General features: G+C 39.7%; 1 protein-coding gene across 2 annotated transcripts in view; it reads right to left on the reverse strand.

The window, feature by feature from the left end:
* Nucleotides 1-14994, reverse strand: part of LOC119746224 (flocculation protein FLO11-like) — a 43628-nt gene that overhangs the window by 27191 nt on the left and 1443 nt on the right. The gene's annotated exons all lie outside the window — the stretch shown is intronic.

A 14994-nucleotide genomic window follows, 5' to 3' on the forward strand; every position in this document is an offset into this window, starting at 1 on the left:
TCCATCCGAAGATGATCACCCCTGAAAATAGTCCTGAAGCCCATCGCCATTTTGAAAAACGATGCCTACACTCCATTGCAAAATAGAGCGCTTTAAGGGCCCCAATTTCATCCAACTTGAACGGAACTACAAGCTCACAGTCCTGTGCACGGCTTCCACCCATATTTTTTTACAAACCCTCAAGTTCATGGCCCACAGCATGCTCAAATACTGAAGATTTTGAGGGCATGCAAATCATGATTTGGCCGGCGTAGGCAATTTCGGACCGATTTACTGGTCTGCAACCATCTGGTACTGGTCTCTATTTCTACCTCTCCACAGCCTGCCACCAGACTATGGTAATGAGGAGGTCAGTCTTTTTAAATAATGTACCGGTACCAGTCTAGTCTTAGGCTTCAAACTGAAATCACTTGGCTTCACTCTCAGGTGCAAAATATTGAAGAAGAGACTCCTTTAAAAATTGAATTGAGACTTCAAACTTGGCTGGCGAAATACTGAGGACCTTGTCTTTGCGTCATTAAAAACTTTTGGAGAATTTTGTCGGCTAAAGAGTGAGTAAGTTGGCCTGAATTTGTTTTGCATGTTTTTCTGCATTCAATTCAAGGTCCCAGTCAGATTCCAGGCTAGATACAAAAATTAGGTAAAGGCATACATCATAGGTATGTCCTCAATACACTTTTGGCCCATTCTTATTATTTTTTCAATGTCTGACAACATCTCCTGCTTGGTAACTGTTTAAATAAAAAGAGTTGAAAATTTTGAAATTTGTGTGTTTTCTTTAGTATGCATAAGCTGCACTGTACATGTAGATCCAGCATCAAACATGTACGCTGTGAACCTCAGTTCATGCAAACATGTGAGTTTTCGTTTCTACTTTTTGAAATCCTAAAATTCTGTCTCAGTCACCCGAACGGTTTTAAAAATATTGGTCAGCTTCATGTGGTGGATATTGAAACTGGAAACGGCTACATTTACCGATCACTTTCTGAATTCGAATTAGTAACAAAACTAGATGAGGCTGTACGTTGTTTAGATTGCAACGCTATGCCTAAAAATAGGCACAGTTCTTACTGCAGTACTCACATGATTACATTCGGTGTCAATAGTTTGTAAAGTCATCACTCTTATATTTCAGAAATTCCCCTTTTTAAGTCTTGTGTAAACATTTGTTGCTCCGATCAAGTAACCAATGCTCGGAAATACGCTTGTTTACTTCCATGCGTCATACAGGTAATTAGTAAATGTAGGGATTTTCCATGGTACTTTTCTTGGTCTACATTGGGAAACCCCAATGCTAACAAAAGGTCATGACTAATGATAGGGTCTCTGACACAGCACTTTGTACGTCCTCAAATTGGCTCAGAATCAAGGTGGATAAAAAACAAAAACTAACCTTTACCAAAAAAATGACAGTAGAATGTGTCCTTTCTCTATGGTAAAATATTGTTATTACAAACTAACATCCTTAAACGGCATGTTTACAATTCGGGCAATTCACAATAAGTGCGCCACCAAGAGTTTGCCATGGAGAGTCCATTTTTTTTCTAGTTTACGGTCGACAAAACATGGCCCATTTGAATGAGTGTCAGTAGACAACTTGAACTAACTTGTTATAGATTGGGGCATAGCGTTCTGCCGCCTCACAAAAAACACCACATTGATAAAAAGAAAACAAAAGGGCAAACAGATACTCAAAGCATACCTTTACGAAACTACTGACTGGAAAAACGAACAATTTCAAATGTCCCGCGCTGTGAATTTGTCGACCATCTCCAACAATGCACTGGAAAAAATGAACTCTTCGTGGCAATGTCTTATAGTGGCACTCTTTTCAAATCTGTTATAACAATTTTTCTTGACCAGGGTCGACAAACGACTCATGTAGCTTGGTCACATCACATTTATTGTACAAAATATTCACACACGGTATACAGTGTCATTTCAAAATGTCAATGCTGGTCGTCCGACCAGCGGCTTTTTATACTGCTTCCAATTTATCATATTTAGTTAGTCCGCATTTTGTTTGCAATCGATTACACGCCTATGAACAGGTACAAGCCAGCTACCGGTAGACTGATTCCCTGATCCTCGACGTCCATAAATTGCTCCGTTTCATTTGAAGTGGGGTCAGGGAACCAGACTACAAGAACATAACTGGTTTTTCTTGGTTTTTCCAGCATCTACATGTACATGTGCCAACCCAAAACTTCAAACAAGTCAGTGTAACAATATTTGCTACAAAATACTATTGGTAATCCCCAAATCCATCCATTTCTAAAAATTACAGAAAAAGCAACTGTTGTACCAGTGTATTCCCTTTTATAACGAGAAAATCCTTGCTCAAAGTGAAAATACATCATGTGCCGTACATGTACTGGTAAGACTGATACCAAATATTGTACCTTGTGAAACTATTCTGCCTGAAATGGTATCATTCCACACACAAAAAAGGAAATCATTGAAGGTGCTTTAAGATAGTGTGTCCATGGGCACAGTAATTTTTTTCCTGCATTAGCAATGGAATCCAGCTGACGAGACCCCAAAGTTGTGCACATCTTTTCTCCGTTTTCTCAAAATGAATAGTACCCACTGAGCTGAAACTTCAAGAAGTTACTTTGTTATTACAATATTTGCTACAAAATATTACTGGTAATCCCCAAATCCATCCATTTTTTGAAAATTACAGCAAAAGCAAATGTTGTACCGTACACCAAATGTTGTACCGTACGATTGTGAGCAATTTTATTGCTTCAAACAAACAAAATCAAAAGAAATGCACAAAAAACAAATGATCCTAGATGCATCTTTAAAAAGTAACTATTTTTGGTCCTTTGATAAACTATTTCGTGCAAATGGTGGCACAATGCCAAATTGCACGACTGCCACGGTTCTGCCAAGAGAACTGCAAACAAGGAAGGAAACATCAGAAATGTAAGAAAGTTGATGGGAAAATCTGGGGGGAAAAAACCACACAAACAGGAAGGTACTGAAGTGAAACGCTAACTCCAATCCCAGGAGATATCCCAGAAAGATTTGAATGTACAACTGAAACAGACAAGGAAATGTACATGTACAATTAATAATATGGCAAATTAAGACCCCTCGGTTTGTCAGCTCAGGTTTTTTTACTATAAAATTTGCATGTTACAATTTTTTGTGAGCCTCCGGTACAAAACCAGGCTAAGTCACACGTATTTTGAGATACAGTGTAAAATACACTGTACAGGCAAAATTTATCAAAATTCAGACGTAGGCGTTGAACAATGAATATATTTCACTTTCAGTGAAGTTAATTTGTAAAGTTTCTAAGGATATCATTTGGGAAACTTTAATGACAAATTTCTCAATTTTTTTTTAAAGTTCCCGAAAATTGGCAATTGAAAATACCTATGATACATAAACTCTGTCAGATTTTGTCCAATTCCCATTCTCTATCTGGAAAACCTATTCAAGTTCTTTCCAATGAGCCCACAATCTCATTTTTCAAAACATGGTCCAAGTGACTGGTTTTGTGTTGGAGGGTTAAATTACATTTTTGTTTAAAATTGAACAACTACTATATCACTTAAACACACAGTCATGTAATAAGCCAGTTTGGTATCTTGTTGAAGTACCGTACATTTTAAGCACAGGTCATGGGTCAAGTCCGAAGTCCTCCGCGATACGGAAAACAGATGGAATTTCACGGAAAATAAACATGGAATTCCATATTAACTACCAAGAAGATGCATGAAAACTTGAATATGAACCTATTAAATAAAAAGTTTTTAGTAGTGTCCTCTTCATTTCTTTCTTACCAAATACACAATGTGTGCGCATCGTACCGTACTGGATAGTGAAGTGATCAATGGCGGGCCAATTACCAAATGCACGCATGAGCATAATGCACAACGTGCTGCATCATCAGCATCACTGGTACCACGGCAGTACTGCAGGGACTTGTACATGTACATCATTGGGAACCAGCTGAGTTCGTGTCAAAATGCAAATTGTAGTCTTAGTTCCAAGACGCCTTTCGCAGTGCGTTCCGTGCAGCGCGTGCACACACAGTATCATCATGATATATGATTCAACATGCAGAATAACATCAATCATCAAAGACATCTATAGAAAGAAATTAACTAAATTCATTTGGCTTTAGTTTAAAATGCCTTAGAATACTCAACCTGAATGTCATTGTAAACGCAGTCTTTAACATAAAATCTTTTTATTCAATGCAAAAAGTAATGACATCAATCAAGTGATTTTCCACTGAAAACTCCTCGCTCAGATTTTAGCTTGAACAGATAATTTATTTCAAGATAAAACCTTTTCCAAACAATCTGATTATATATTTTTCATCCAGGATGAGATTTTGTTAGTTTTTCCTCTCTATCTGGTATTTCAAAAAAAAGAATAAATAAATCAGGTCCTTATACATGTACCTGAATTCTACTTCAAGGACTTCATTACATCGAGAAAACAAATTGAAATGCCTCAGGTATAATTTCATGTACTGATATCAGTGCTTGCTTAGCTTTTAGGCTAATAATAACATGTATTGTACAGTACAGTACACATGTATTTATTGTACAAAATATTAACACACGGTACACAGTGTCATTTCAAAATGTCAAAACTCCAACAGTTCAAGACCCTTGCCATATATCCTCCAGGCAATGGCAGCAATGGACAATGGCAGCCGTGTAACCATGGGAGAGATATCACAAAAGCATCTCTGATTAAGGACGAAACAGCACCTCAACACATCCATCTTTAATTCTACCTGATTGTGGTGCAGTGCGCGGTGTGTGGGTGTGCAGTCTAGACACAAAAATCCCACTAAATAATACATACACACATGTACTATACATGTACACTCTGTGGTATTTTGTACGTCTTAGAAATGGTCCAACACAAGAACTGGACAGACCACAAAATACATCCTCAGTCCTGGCCACACAAGCATGACTCATCCAAAGCTTGTTTGTAACATTGTACAAAACTGAAATATCCATTCTCTGATGCCAAGTTACAGTTCTGGACAACCTGCTTACAATTTGTTGTAGAACTACTTTATAACTGGGAGGCATTTTAATTAAATTGAACCCTAACCCTGCTCAATCCAACAGGATCCAACTATTTTACAACCCGCTGGGTCCTGTTGGATTGAGCAGTACACCCCCTTGTATATTCCTGTTAGAATCTGTTGGATTCAGCAGGCAACTGAAAACACTCAAGAGTCTGATTCTGTTGGATACTGGTAAACTACGCCAAGTTGGACTCTGCTGGATCCAGCAGACAACAGAAAAATAGGGCACAGTTGGATTTTGTTGGATTTTGTTGGATTGAGCATGCCAGTCAACAACTTGGCAAGTTGGGTTGTGTGGGACTCTGTTGGATTTTAAGGGTAGTCCTGTGGAACTACTAGGGGGTTATGGAGCCATTGCTTGATTGCAAGATTGTATACACGTGACCAATTCAGGGCAATCTAAAAAAAAAAAACCAACAGGCAAACTTTTGTTTTTTACAAACTCCACGAAAAAAAAATGATTTTTTTTTTTTTTAATATACGTGTACAATGTACATGAGGATTCCTCTTGCTTGCAATTACACACATTCAATTAACTGTGAAGAGCGAATCGCCGAATGACTTGGCCCTAAATATACAGGTACCGGTACGCATTCACGTACATGTACAGCGCATTGACCTGGCATTTAGCTGAAATTTCTATTCATGTACTTGAAGTACTCCATGAAAATCAAGTAGCCTGCTCTGCAACTGAATTTTCTGAGGTGGATTGACAGTGCATTCGCATTAAAACAAAATGAAGCAGTTCGTTGTTAAACAAACCGTGAAGACTTTACCTGCGAAGTGTGAAAACATCAGAGTTTTAGACATACACACAGCATCAGTCCAGTCAGTTATATTCCTATGATGCAATCCATTCACAGTATCAGTCAGTTTACCAGAACTTGCAGATCACCCGTAACGGCCTGCCAAAGCACAGTATTAGTAATCCTCAAACACCGGCCACTTTCTACAACAATGGCAGCTACCGGTACGAACATCGGCAAGCCAGCACACTGCACCGCCGATAAACAAACCAAAGGACAAGGAAGGATAAACTGGGCCAATCCACGTCCTCGAAAACACAATACAAGTAGGGGGAAATAACATAAATAGCCCCGTGCAGCCAGTATTGTCTCACTCTCGCATCCACAGACATTCGGCTTATATACAGAAACTGCTTTTAAAAACATCCCGGCCACTTTGTTCCGAGAAGTCAATAGGGGCCGGGTCACATGACTAGAATGCATTGATGAAATGGATTAGTGACCGGCTTATTTAAAAGAGGCGGCCTTGTGTCCAAAATTAACTCCCTCGCAATGGTAAGTCGCTCGATAGGGCACAAAAAGGTCTTTCTTTAGAACATGTACATGTATACGTGTACATGTACATGTACATGTACACACATTGGACTGCATCCAGTGATCCACCATACCAATTTTTCAATAACCCGGATTTCATAAAAGCTTGTATACATGTGTAAAAGGTTCTTTCGAATATGAAATCCATTCATAAAGCACAAGAGAACATTTTCAAATAACCTTTACCTGCAATACTGAGAATGCACGCATTTCTACATAAAAAACAAGGTACCAACATGCACATGTACTTTTGTAAGGTTTCATGCATACAAAGAACATACCTTCAGCCACAAGAGCTCAAGTGAAGCGTTTTCTGAAGTCTTATTCTGCCAACAGAGGACTAGCCTAGCCCTCTTAGAGAAACTTCCGAGCACAAAGCAGTCTGCTGACCAATGCATGTGTTGCAGCGAGCTAATGTACACACATGTACGACATGTTCCAAACCCACAAAATATACGTACTGCATTCAAGGCAAACAGCTCAAATGCACACTGAACCTAAAATAAAGCTGGAGTTCCCCTTACGTGCACACACTCACGTAAGCTCTTTTCGTTGAAAGCGAGGGGTGGAAAAAAAATCCTTTTATCTAGAAAAAAAAAAAAAAAAATTGCAGCAAAAGAAAAATTGAAACCCGTTGAGGTTTTACAAAAAGCACCCAGAACAATCCAAAGTCAACTGAGTCTGACGCTGACGAGACGGTTTACGACACACACAATTTCCTGTTCCTGTGCGTAAATGCTACATCAATTGTGCAACACTATTCAGCTGTTCCACTGTCCCGGTGCAGTTCTCAGAAAGCACACTTGCAACACAGTTATCCGGGACCTGCACAATCAGATAGGGAGTCAAAGTACAAGTGTGCAAGGCACTATCTTCCCAGGGAATTTCTATTGTCAAAACCCCCGTCTTGGGGCCGGGGCTTGGACAGATTCATACCGGCGCTGAAAAATGATAGGCTTCTATTTTTATTGGGCCGTAAAAGAGTTCTTAGGAAATCTGTAATTCAGTCCGTTCGGATATAATAAAGGGGAAAAGATAGATCCGCTTATGACCACATGTAGGGGAGGGAAAAAAAAGAACATGCTTCCTTGACAACAAACTCCTGAAAGCAGAATTTTGGGATAAACATGGCAGTTTTGCAATGCCGAAAAAACTCCCATTATTTTGTCCCATAAAAATAATAATAATACATTGTACATGTAAATGGTACAATGTATTTCTCTTTCAATTAATTAATCCACCCATGTTCTAGATTCATCACTTGTGTGATATACGATACTCATGTTTGTCTGACTGGTAGTCTGTCTTTACGTTTTAGTTAAAGTACGACATTTTTGTTTACTTTCTGTCGAGGCATTTCTCAATTACAGTTGTAACTTAACCCTAACCTCCCAACTCCATCAAAATCCATCCCCAAATTTTGGAGGATTTTAGGGGACTTGGTCCAGCAGGCCTGGTTTGACTAAATATTGATGGAGTAAGGTGGATTAATGGATTTTGGCGGACTTGGACCAGTACTTAGTAAAAGACAGTACAGGGAGTAAGGGTTAAAGGGACATTACAGCTACTAATTGGGCTGCAAAAAGCGTTTAAATGAAAATGACATCAAATAGAAAGAGCATTTAAACGTAGAATATAATCGTCCACACAACCATCCTTTAAAACTGGGCATTTTGGGGTTATTCTTGCAAGAACCATGCGAGAACAAATTTCGGGGATCACAATTTTGTCCCCGAAAAATCAAGCTGTGAGTGCTAGTTGTGAATCCTACCGTACAGTGGTTCGCAACTACAGATGTACATACATACATACAAAAACAACATAAATATTGGTAATGTGTGTATTATGTACCAAACACACAACGTGTACGTTGTATTGAATCTATAGACACGATTTAAAATACGTATGGGTATGTCACAAAATGTCTGTCGCTTCCGATGTAAACAACCAGGTTTTTCGTCTTTTTTGGGGAATGGTTTGTTTCCTTTCAACCAGACCTTAATTTAAATAGGATAAGTAAACAATCCAAAAACATGACATTTTTTCGTACCTCCATAATAATGCCTTTCTTCATTGCAATTCTAAGTTACATAGAAATAGTGGAAATAGTGATGTGGAAACTTTTCTAATTGTTAGAAGAAGGAAAATAACTCCAAAATGTACTTGAGCAACCATGGTACTGCCTATAAGTAAAATGTTGTATTCATTTCTACCATGTCGGCACTCAGCAATATTCACCTGGGGCTTCTGAAAATTACATGTACAGTACATGTACATGTACATGGTTTTGTGTCCATGTATAAACATCTGATACATGTATTTATAGTTAATGCCTTCTACCCGTATCTCCAAGACTGATTATGTAAAGCAAAGTACCGTACCTGACAAACCAATAAAAATGCCGTAGTTACATGTAGAAGTCAATTTCAACCCTATCCCTTTGGGCTCTTTTACTAGAACGTATCCTGAATCCGCCAAACTCCATCAATTTTGCCATGCAAAAAAATGTTGGTGGCCAGTGAGTCTATCAGAATCCACCAGTTAGCCAGGAGAAAATCTGTTGAGATCCTGAATCTGCAAAAGTCCTCCAACAGCTCAATATTTTTTGCACACCCCCTAGGGAGTTAGGGTTATAGAAGTATCCTGAATCCATCAAAATCCTGCAGTTCCGCTAGGCTTACAATCCTGAATCCATCAAAATCCCCCAGTTTGTGCAATACGGAGGTATCCTGAATCCGCCGAAATGCCCCGAAACAAGGGGTGTGGATTTTGATGAATTCAGGTACCATTTGCATGGGAAGTTACACAGGTCCGGTTTAACAGGGGTTCAAAATGTCACTCTTTTGGACCCCACACCAATGGACTGACCCGCCTACCTGTACCGGTACATGTTTATTTTGTTACGGTTCAAATATCTTGGGCTCAAACTGAATTTATGAAAAGACCTACAAATCTTTATGAGGCGCTTTTATGCCATTTCAACCAACAGAAACAGTGCCGCATGGACTGTTTGCATTGAAGCTTTTTATTACAAGGCAAATGTCATGTATGACAGCAGGTCAATACAGTCCATATATCAGACAGAATTCTTAGAAACGGCTATTTAAAGCACAGGCAGCATATGGGGTTCTAATTCCTCCCCATGTGTAAACATGTACTTGTACTACAAATGTATACATACATGTACCTACTGTACATGTATGTAATGTGTGTATACATGTATATTGTACATTTGTATTAAAGCATTCATAATTTAATGGTACAGATTTAGGAATGTTTCAGTGTACACATGCACACAAATGAACCACATTGATTACAAAATGTATGTAGTTTTTACAGCATACACACTGTACATGTTTCACTACGTACATGTATACGTACATGTACCTTGCACATGTACATTACATGTACCCGTATTTACATGAAATTTTGTGGGAATCTACATGATGTATACATACACATGATGTACAAGTATGTACATTGTACGTATGCACTCCAATAAAAGTACATAATTTTACATACACTGTACATGTACATGTGTACATTGAAGATTCTGTTTACTAAAACCTTTCATGCAAGTATGTACTTTTATGTACAATGTACACTGTTTTCGTGTACACAATAAATGTATGGATACGTACATGTACAGTGTACCGGTAAGTGCAATTTCTATTTCATTACTGTACACAAAATACATTTGTACCGGTATGTTTACAAATGTCACTGTGTACATTAGGATGCCCTCATCTAATACATGATGTCAGTGAAGTATGGTCGAGGAATCACAGCAATTTGTTGTGTCTACAGACAAACAATTCAGTTCAATTTGCTAAAAGTTAATGGATCTCACAGCACAGCCGTGCACTATTAGCACACCAGTAATACCAAGTGCCATGCACTGACGATATATCAGTGTGTGTAGATGTATGCGATCCCAGTGGGACATTAGGGTCACAGTGGCAAAACAGGAAGCCAGTCACAGGGCTCCATAGACGTCATACATGCAAGCCTGGCACGTCATCAGCAACTGGCCCACAAACAATCCGCCAACCCGCCGCTGGGAATTCGTTTCAATTTCTCAGTCGGGCGTGGAAGAAAAAAGATAGAAAAGGATATGGCCTACAAGTATTTATAAGGAATGGACAAGATACTTGATGCTTGTCATGTCTTGTTACTTCTTGGAATTTGGAAATTACAATCTTACATCTTCACTTTGAATGTATTGCAAGAGGTACAACATGTCACGTTTATCACTCGTACATTACCGGGTACATGTACATGTACCTGTACATGTTATGCACACTGTACTGTACATGTACCAGCATATTGTACATGTACATGTACACATGTACGGCGCGTCCCAAATACCCACAACGTTTTGTTTGCGAGGCTCTAGCGTCGGCACGGAAACACGTACCGGCATTACTTTTATACCATTTTAAAGCTTGGAATCTGAACTTTATCCCTGGTGAGTATTGGTTTGATATTTAAAAGAGAACATACTTGTTCAAATTCAGGCATGTCGAAAACAAACTCAACCAATTTCAAGGAAATTATCTTGCTTTGCTGTACCCGCCAGTGTCCCCCTCTCAAATCCCAAATTTGCAGTCAAATGTACCCCGTTAGTGTGGAAATACCCATTTCTGAGATCTTAAGTTTCACGAAAAGTTAAATGTTTGGAACAGTTACACGTACAGGTACATTGTAGTCCTGAAACAGTAAGGAGAATAATGCATCATAACGTTGATTGTTGCAACTTGCAGTCATTACTTAAAGAATGACTCAAGACAAATTTCTGTTGCTACTGGCCTCGCCAAAGACAAGCTGGCATCCAAGCCAAGTCTCAGTTTACAGCAACTACATGTACACATGAATGTATGCCTGCTACAGTTCCATCCTGCCACTGTCACATTTACATCAACAGAGGGCGCAAAACATTACATCCCCAGTTCACTATCAAGAATCCCAGCAAAATTGGCAGTTTTAAAATGGGGCTTGGTATAGAAATCATGGCGAGAAACCAATCAATGGAAATGTGTTCATGTGTATCAACAAATGCAGTACTAATCCTCCTGCTATCATACGTGTACGAAGGTCACATTGAAAAGTGTGACATTCAGTTGTACAGTAAATACGCTGTATTACATTTTGTGCACATTTTCAAAAATCGACACCTGACATACATGTATCTATGATCAAGAAAATAACGGTATCCAAGACATACCGATACAATGTACAAATGTACATGTATATGGTTTAAAAGCACCCACCTAAAACTTACTGATGGTACACTGGTGCACGGGTCAACTGGTACACAGAAAGGGCTTAAACAAGATTTGGGGGCCGGCACACAGCGAAACTGGGCCAAATACAAAGCCAGGAAGCAGACTTTACAGAGATCTTCAAAAACAGGAAATAGGCATTTGCTATGAAATAGTAACATTACCGTAGAGTTTACCGCATACCGTAAATACTGTAGATACTGTAGATACTGTAAATGCTGAACGGAGACACTTGTATCGTTAATTGAGTTTCGGCCATGGACGTGCACAAAATGCTAAAACATTTATAGGCTAGTCTGCCTGAACTAATTTCCGCTCCAATCCTGGGGGGCTCCTCCCCACAACTTCTCTTCATCATCATCTCATCCATCCATCTTGTTCAGGAATATGATAGCTCAACTGATTTAGGGTGACTTATATCGTACATGTACATTTGTACCCATGACGATTACATGTTCATGCAGTTTGCATGCTGTGACATTTGATGCAGTTGTACGTCTTTTTGCTAGGATACGTCCTCAACCCTGAAATATCCTCCAACTGCTGCAATGTTAAAATTAGATACCTGAGCCTCAGACCCCGTTCCCACTTGATCCACCAATTGGGGGATCTGATCCACCTTTTGCCAAATTGCCGGATCAGATCCCCCAATTGGTGGATCAGATCCGGCAATTGTGTGTAGTGGGAACGCTAACCGTTATAAGGTGGATCAGGATCAGATCCACCTTTTCTGATCCACCTCTGGACCAGGATAGAGATCCCCCAATTGGTGGATCAGATCCGGCAATTGCCGGATCACGATCAGATGGGAACGCAAAAGGTGGATCTGATCCGGCAATTTGACCTGTTAACATCCGCCCGGTGCACGAGTGGCGCGAAAATGTTGCGGTCTCATGAACGAAGAAACACGTTTTCAGGCGTGTAGCTCATGTGAACATTTCCAGCGTATACAACATGCACAATAAACAACCGCTGAACTACGGGCTAGCACCGCGCATGCAAAAGCGCACGTGGTATCCTAAAACTACACTATATAGGCCTTATTTTTGTTGCGTGTTCGTCCATTACTAAACCTTTTTCATTCCTGAAATTTTACTTATTTTTCCATCCATAAATGACTCTGAGTCCGCACTCACCAAAAGACTTCACTTTGGCACAGAATCATGGAAAAGCTTACGAGTATGCGATGAGAATAGTGCCGATAACGCGGTACGTACGGAGGTGACAAATCTGAAGTATTGATTATAGAAAATTGGAAAATGATGTCGTAGTACATCATGTGACCGTTTCTAACCAATGAGAAGCTTCAGAACCAGGGAATCCCTTATCGATGCATTGGTTTCTGCCGTGATGTCACACAATGAGCGGCTGTGTTGGATTTCACCTGTTAATTTATGCACGCACGGATCCTCTACGGATCCGTGATTTATGTTGGTGAATTCGGGTAATTTTTGTCGGTGAATTCTGATAGTGCTGTTTGAAAACTGACCCATCCTGGCCTAGCATGCAACCATGCAACAATGGCACTCCCACAGAGCGCGCGTAATCCCGAACTCAGTGACCTTTCGGACCCAACATTTCCGTACGAAAAGGTGGATCAAGCATAAGTGGGAACGCGACTTGCGGTTTCGTTGCGGTAAGATAACGATCACACCAAAATGCCGGATCTTGATCCACCTTTTTTCAATTCAAGTGGGAACGCGGTGTATGTCCTCCAAAAGCATCCATTAGAATCCTTTTATGGAAGCATGCATTGACAGCCTGGTTATTACTTGGGTCAATATTGGTCAAGACCCCCATTGGTTTGTACACAGTATGCCAGGAGGTGTGATACAAACATTTTGACCATTGGTGACCTCTCAAATAGTAGGACTAGGAGGGTTGGTTCTTGAATTTCTTCACCAGAGGGGATGACCACTGCCTCAATCCTTCAAAAACCTCCAAAAACCTCCAAAAACCAATATAATAAATAGAGGTAAATCGCTCGGACATTTTGTCCGAGCACATCTGCATTTGGTCGGACAAACCATGAAAGTGGTCGGAAAATGTCCGATGTCCGACTGTAATTTCACGCACTGCCAGGCAGTACCGATGATATCCAGAAGCAATGTGGATGATTTCATCATCCAAGCCCACTTTCGTTCATGGGTCTAACAAGGTGCAGCCTGAGACCTTGATGCAATGCGTCCTCCAAAATCAACTGACACATTTTTGGCCATACAGCTTGAATCCCTAGAAATCTGGCACTCAATGGAAAGAAGATTTTGGAGGATTTGGGAAGGTTGGGTTAATTAAAGGGACACTTTTGCCTGATGATATGCACCCTTTTGGGCTCTTAAATGCATTTCTCTCACAATGATAATGTTTGGAAAGTTTGCTTAAAATAACAGTAGAATATAAACATTCACACATGTATACCGGTACCTGAAAACTTACTGTTTCCGTGTAATTGTGAATTTCGGGTTTCAAAATATTGATCCTCAAAAATCCAGCTGCCTAAACAATGTACTTCCTGTGTCACAACTTTGTTTTTCTTTTAAAAAATTGCTTCAAAGTTCAAACGTGTACATTGTACATGTATGAGCTAGGGTCCCAACCTGTAGTCTGAAACAAGCTCAGTACCAAATATAATGCACTGTCACTTACATAATATGAATTTTTGGTGCAAGTTTCTTAGTTTTTGCCTAAAGAAATGCAGCCATGTAAAGAAACAGGTTTTATTTGAAAAAAAATATCTTGTGTTTATTTTTTTTTCAAATAAACTCAGCAACAGAATACAATTGATTTCTAAATTCTAACTCTCATGAGTTACCAAACTTCTAGTTCTATGAAAGTCAATTCCACAAGATTTTCAGTGATAATCTCCATAAGGCCATCCTCAGGTGGCCCTGCGATTTGCTTGCGCCGTAATGGAACCATCGGCATCAAGAGGAAAAGCCATGCTCAGGTCACAAAGCTGAGAAATTGTGTGATTATCGTGGTACAAGTGACATCTCAACACAGAATAACGACAACCATTATCATGTCGCGCACGACCCGACGACAATTCCACGGCATAGATGTGATCACGTGACTTGTTCAAAATGGCCGCGCACATGGTTGACTTACATAACTCTTCCACACCCTGATTGGCTACACAATAAAATCAGATGATCCGGATGCGAGCACGATGTTGTAACTTCACACAGGTCAACTGCGATTGATTCCTGCCTGTTGGAAACACAACACATTCCATCGCAGCGCAGAAGTTGTTCAAAGTTTCTGGAAAGTCAGTCGCTGAGTCTTCTGTTTCGTCACAAGA

This window comes from Patiria miniata, unplaced genomic scaffold (assembly GCF_015706575.1).
Source record: "Patiria miniata isolate m_02_andy unplaced genomic scaffold, ASM1570657v1 HiC_scaffold_12, whole genome shotgun sequence".
In the NCBI taxonomy this organism is placed as follows: domain Eukaryota; kingdom Metazoa; phylum Echinodermata; class Asteroidea; order Valvatida; family Asterinidae; genus Patiria; species Patiria miniata.